Source organism: Salvelinus sp. IW2-2015, unplaced genomic scaffold, assembly GCF_002910315.2.
Source record: "Salvelinus sp. IW2-2015 unplaced genomic scaffold, ASM291031v2 Un_scaffold1421, whole genome shotgun sequence".
Classification (NCBI taxonomy): Eukaryota; Metazoa; Chordata; class Actinopteri; order Salmoniformes; family Salmonidae; genus Salvelinus; species Salvelinus sp. IW2-2015.
In genome coordinates, this window is record NW_019942897.1 from 183,843 (window position 1) to 189,769 (window position 5,927).

At 42.5% G+C, this 5,927-nt stretch overlaps 1 pseudogene; it reads right to left on the minus strand.

Moving 5' to 3' along the window:
- Positions 1–5,927, minus strand: part of LOC112070771 (caytaxin-like) — a 37,613-nt pseudogene that overhangs the window by 16,942 nt on the left and 14,744 nt on the right.

The window sequence follows — 5,927 nt, forward strand, 5'->3', positions numbered from 1 at the left end:
AAAAGAGAGAGATCTTGACTTTTTCCACATTTTTGTTGTGTTACAGCCTGAATTATATCCCTTGACTTATTCCACATTTTGTTGTGTTACAGCCTGAATTATATCCCTTGACTTATTCACATTTTGTTGTGTTACAGCCTGAATTATATCCCTTGACTTATTCCACATTTTGTTGTTGTACAGCCTGAATTATATCCCTTGACTTATTCCACATTTTGTTGTGTACAGCCTGAATTATATCCCTTGACTTATCCACATTTTGTTGTGTTACAGGGTGAATTCAAAATGGATAAAATAAAAGGACTACCCATCTACACACAATATGCCACAATGACAAAGTGAAAATATATTTTTAGAAATGTATTGAACATGAAATATGGAAATATCTCATTTACATACGTATTCACACCCCTGAGTCAATACTTAGTAGAAGCACCTTTGGAAGCAATTAAAGCTGTGAGTCTTTCTGGGTAAGAGCTTTCCACACCTTGATTGTGCACATTTGCCCATTATTCTTTTCAAAATTCTTCAACCTCAGTCAAATTGGTTGTTGATCATTGCTAGGCAACCATTTTCAGGTCTTGCCATAGATTTCGAAGTAGATTTAAGTCAAAACTGTAACTCGACCCTTCAGGAACAGTCATTTTCTTCTTGGTAAGCAACTCCAGTGTAAATTTGGCCTTGTGTTTTAGATCATTGTCCTGCTGAAAGGGGAATTCATCTCCCAGGGTCTGGTGGAATGCAGACTGAACCAGGTTTTCCTCTAGGATTTTGCCTGTGCTTAGCTCCATTCGTTTCATTCCGTTAATATTTTATCCTGAAAAACTCGCCAGTTCTTAACGATTACAAGCATACCCATAACATGATGCAGCCACCATCTACCAATAGGTGCCCTTCTTTCCGAGGCTTTGGAAAACCTCCCAGGTCTTTGTGGTTGAATCTGTGTTTGAAATGCATTGCTGGACTGAGGGACCTTRCAGATAATTGTATGTGTGGGGTACAGAGAYGAGGTAGTCRTTCAACAATCATGTTAAACACTATTATTGCACACATAGTGAGTCCATGCAACTTATTATGTGACTTGTTTAAGCACATTTTTACTCCTGAACTTATTTAAGCTTGCCGTAACAAAGGCGTGTGAATACTTATTGACTCAAGACATTTCAGCTTTATTGTTTGTTATTAATTTGTTATTAATTTGTAAACATTAAAAAAAAAACATAATTACACTTTTGACATTATGGGGTATTTTGCGTAGGCAGTAAAAAAATCTCAGTTCAATCCATGTTAAATTCAGGCTGTAACACATGTGGAACAAGTTAAGGGGTGTGAATACATTCTGAAGCCACTGTATGTCAATGTARTACTAGCCATCGTCTCTTTTCATGCTAATCACTAATCACTAATCACTTACATTCATTGTAATAACTGTGTAATTACAGTACTGTTATAATTGATCAATTTGAGGTTGAGAGTCGAACCCAGTGACATGAAATCAAACATTATAAATCGTCTCTGATAGAATTAAACAGAAAACAAACTCAGTATTACTAATGAGCTGCCTCCTCCTTGTTATTACTTGTTATTATCTTTAATTACATGTTTTAGTATTCAAACAGAATGTGAAAATACTGAGGTGTGCCAATATAGCCACACTGTATGTAGGTTAGTTGCCTCTGCCAAGAGACCCAGACTTTTATGGAGTAGGTTGTAGTGSACTCGCTCAATAAACACATGGTTACTGGTTCAAACCCTGCTCTGATTGTTTCCTCATAAACCGCTATGCTCCTCTACCTGGGGAAGTCTTCGTCCTGCCACTCATCCTTGACCTCCATGCTGTCCATGCGTGCCGTGACCTCTGACATGACCTCTGCCGTTCCCATCCTCCAATCAGGGAGCAGGACCAGCCTGGGCCCTAGGGTCACTTTCAGAGAGAGATTATAAACAACATGTTCACTCAAACATTCTTCGAGTCACTGTCAGAGAGACACAGAGAGACACAATTGCTCCTAACCAAGGTGCTAACTGAGTCACTGTCAGTCAGACACACAGAGATAGAAATTATAACCAACGTGTTCACTCGGGGTTGGAGTCACTGTCAGAGAGAAACTCTGACGAAGGCTGTGAGGCCGACACGTAAGCTTAATAAATACAAGTGATACTGGCAAGGCTGGTAAGCTTAATAAATACAAGTGATACTGGCAAGGCTGGTAAGCTTAATAAATACAAGTGATAATAGCTTCTCTCACTACTTTCTACCCATCCCAGAGCTTCTCTCACTACTTTCTACCCATCCCAGAGCTTCCTCTCACTACTTTCTACCTATCCCAGAGCTTCCTCTCACTACTCCTCTACCCATCCAATAGCTTCCTCTCACTACTCCTCTACCCATCCAATAGCTTCCTCTCACTACTCCTCTACCCGTCCATAGCTTCCCTCTCACTACTTTCTACCCATCCCAGAGCTTCCTCTCACTACTCCACTACCCATCCAATTGTTTCCTCTCACTACTTTTCTACCCATCCCAGAGCTTCCTCTCACTACTCCTCTACCCATCCAATAGCTTCCTCTCACTACTCCTCTACCCATCCAATAGCTTCCTCTCACTACTCCTCTACCCATCCCAGAGCTTCCTCTCACTACTCATCTACCCATCCCAGAGCTTCCTCTCACTACTCATCTACCCATCCCAGAGCTTCCTCTCACTACTCCTCTACCCATCCAATAGCTTCCTCTCACTACTCTCTACCCATCCCAGAGCTTCCTCTCACTACTCCTCTACCCATCCCAGAGCTTCCTCTCACTACTCCTCTACCCATCCAATAGCTTTCCTCTCACTACTCCTCTACCCATCCAGAGCTTCCTCTCACTACTTTCTACCCATCCCAGAGCTTCCTCTCACTACTCCTCTACCCATCCAGAGCTTCCTTTCACTACTCCTCTACCCATCCCAGAGCTTCCTCTCATTACTTTCTACCCATCCCGAGCTTCCTCTCACTACTCCTCTACCCATCCAATAGCTTCCTCTCACTACTCCTCTACCCATCCAGAGCTTCCTCTCACTACTTTCTACCCATCCCAGAGCTTCTCTCCCTACTCCTCTACCCATCCAATAGCTTTTCTAACTACTTTCTCACCATCCCAGAGCTTCCTCTCACTACTCTCTACCCATCCAATAGCTTCCTCTCACTACTCCTCTTCCCATCCAAGAGCTTCCTCCTCACTACTTTCTACCATCCCAGAGCTTCCTCTCACTACTCCTCTACCCATCACAGAGCTTCCTCTCACTACTCCTCTACCCATCCCAGAGCTTCCTCTCACTACTCCTCTACCCATCCCAGAGCTTCCTTTCACTACTCCTCTACCCATCCCAGAGCTTCCTCTCACTACTTTCTACCCATCCAATAGCTTCCTCTCACTACTCCTCTACCCATCCAGAGCTTCCTCTCACTACTTTCTACCCATCCCAGAGCTTCCTCTCACTACTCCTCTACCCATCCCAGAGTTCCTTTCACTACTCCTCTACCCATCCCAGAGCTTCCCTCACTACTTTCTACCCATCCAATAGCTTCCTCTCACTACTCCTCTACCCATTCCCAGAGCTTCCTCTCACTACTTTCTACCCATCCAGAGCTTCTCTCACTCTTTCTACCCATCCAGGCTTCCTCTCACTACTCCTCTACCCATCCCAGAGCTTCCTCTCACTACTTTTACCCATCCAGAGCTTCCTCTCACTACTCCTCTACCATCCCAGAGCTTCCTCACTACTCCTCTACCCATCCAGACTTAGTTAAGTTTTTAGTGAGTTAGTCAAAATCAGGGAAAGCAGTGTATAATGTAATGTGATATTGTCTGTTGCAGATATAACCTGAGATATAACCCATCAATTCAAATACGATTCATGAGCTTGTCTTAAGTTTAAACTGCACCCATATTCCAAGCCTTATTGAACACATACCTACATCCTGCATCCAAGCTTATTGAACACATACCTACATCCTGCATCCAAGCCTTATTGAACACATACCTACATCCTGCATCCAAGCCTTATTGAACACATACCTACATCCTGCATCCAAGCCTATTGAACACATACCTACATCCTGCATCCAAGCCTTATTGAACATATACCTACATCCTGCATCCTGATAAGGTGTTTAGTGTTTCAAAATGGTTCCTACGTTTCATGTCTACTGAACACAACCCTCAAGATTCAAGGGTGTATGGTTTTTATTAGTCACATTTAAAAAAAAAAAACATTAGTTTCCCCAGTGTAACCCTGAGGTGAATAACTGATTATGTAATCTGATGATGTAATCTGTTGATGTAATCTGATGATGTATGAGTGACCTGAAGGACTATATAAGCACCTGCTACCCATTGTTTTTCCCCTGGTTCAAGACATGTGCCAGGACACCTGACCCATGTCTACTTTACATACCGATGGTAATTATATACCGTTGTACACAGGGCTGTTGATAAGTCAGTTTCAAGTTATGAGAGTCCGAGCTGAATGTGGAGCCTCCATGTATACTACTTCAGAAAGTATTCATACCTCTTGACTTTTTCCACATTTGTTGTGTTACAGCCTGAATTATATCCCTTGACTTATTCCACTTTTGTTGTGTTACAGCCTGAATATATCCCTTGACTTATTCACATTTTGTTGTTTACAGCCTGAATTATATCCCTTGACTTATTCCACATTTTGTTGTGTTACAGCCTGAATTATATCCCTTGACTTATTCCACATTTTGTTGTGTTACGCCTGATTATATCCTTGACTTATTCCACATTTTGTTGTGTTACAGGGTGAATTCAAAATGGATAAAATAAAAGGATCACCCATCTACACACAATATGCCACAATGACAAAGTGAAAATATATTTTTAGAAATGTATTGAACATGAAATATGGAAATATCTCATTTACATACGTATTCACACCCCTGAGTCAATACTTAGTAGAAAGCACCTTTGGAAGCAATTAAAGCTGTGAGTCTTTCTGGGTAAGAGCTTTCCACACCTTGATTGTGCCAACATTTGCCCATTATTCTTTTCAAAATTCTTCAACCCAGTCAAATTGGTTGTTGATCATTGCTAGGCAACCATTTCAGGTCTTGCCATAGATTTCGAAGTAGATTTAAGTCAAAACTGTAACTCGACCTTCAGGAACAGTCACTTTCTTCTTGGTAAGCAACTCCAGTGTAAATTTGGCCTTGTGTTTTAGATCATTGTCCTGCTGAAAGGGGATTCATCTCCAGGGTCTGGTGGAATGCAGACTGAACCAGGTTTTCCTCTAGGATTTTGCCTGTGCTTAGCTCCATTCGTTAATTTTTATCACTACTTTCTACCCATCCCAGAGCTTCCTCTCACTACTTTCTACCTATCCCAGAGCTTCCTCTCACTACTCCTCTACCCATCCAATAGCTTCCTCTCACTACTCCTCTACCCATCCAATAGCTTCCTCTCACTACTCCTCTACCCGTCCAATAGCTTCCTCTCACTACTTTCTACCCATCACAGAGCTTCCTCTCACTACTCTACTACCCATCCAATTGCTTCCTCTCACTACTTTCTACCCATCCCAGAGCTTCCTCTCACTACTCCTCTACCCATCCGCTATTGGACTGGAGATAGTGAGTAGTGAGAGGAAGCTCTGTGGATGGGTAGAAGAGTAGTGAGAGAAAGCTCTGGATGGGTAGAGGAGTAGTGGAGAGAGAAGCTCTGGGATGGGTAGAAGTAGTGAGGGAAGCTCTGGATGGGTAGAGGAGTAGTGAGAGGAAGCTCTGGGAGTAGGAGGAGTAGTGAGAGGAAGCTCTGGGATGGGTAGAGGAGTAGTGAGAGGAAGCTCTGGGATGGGTAGAAAGTAGTGAAAAGGAAGCTCCGTGCGTGGGAAGACGGAAGTAAAGTGAGTAGGAGCTATT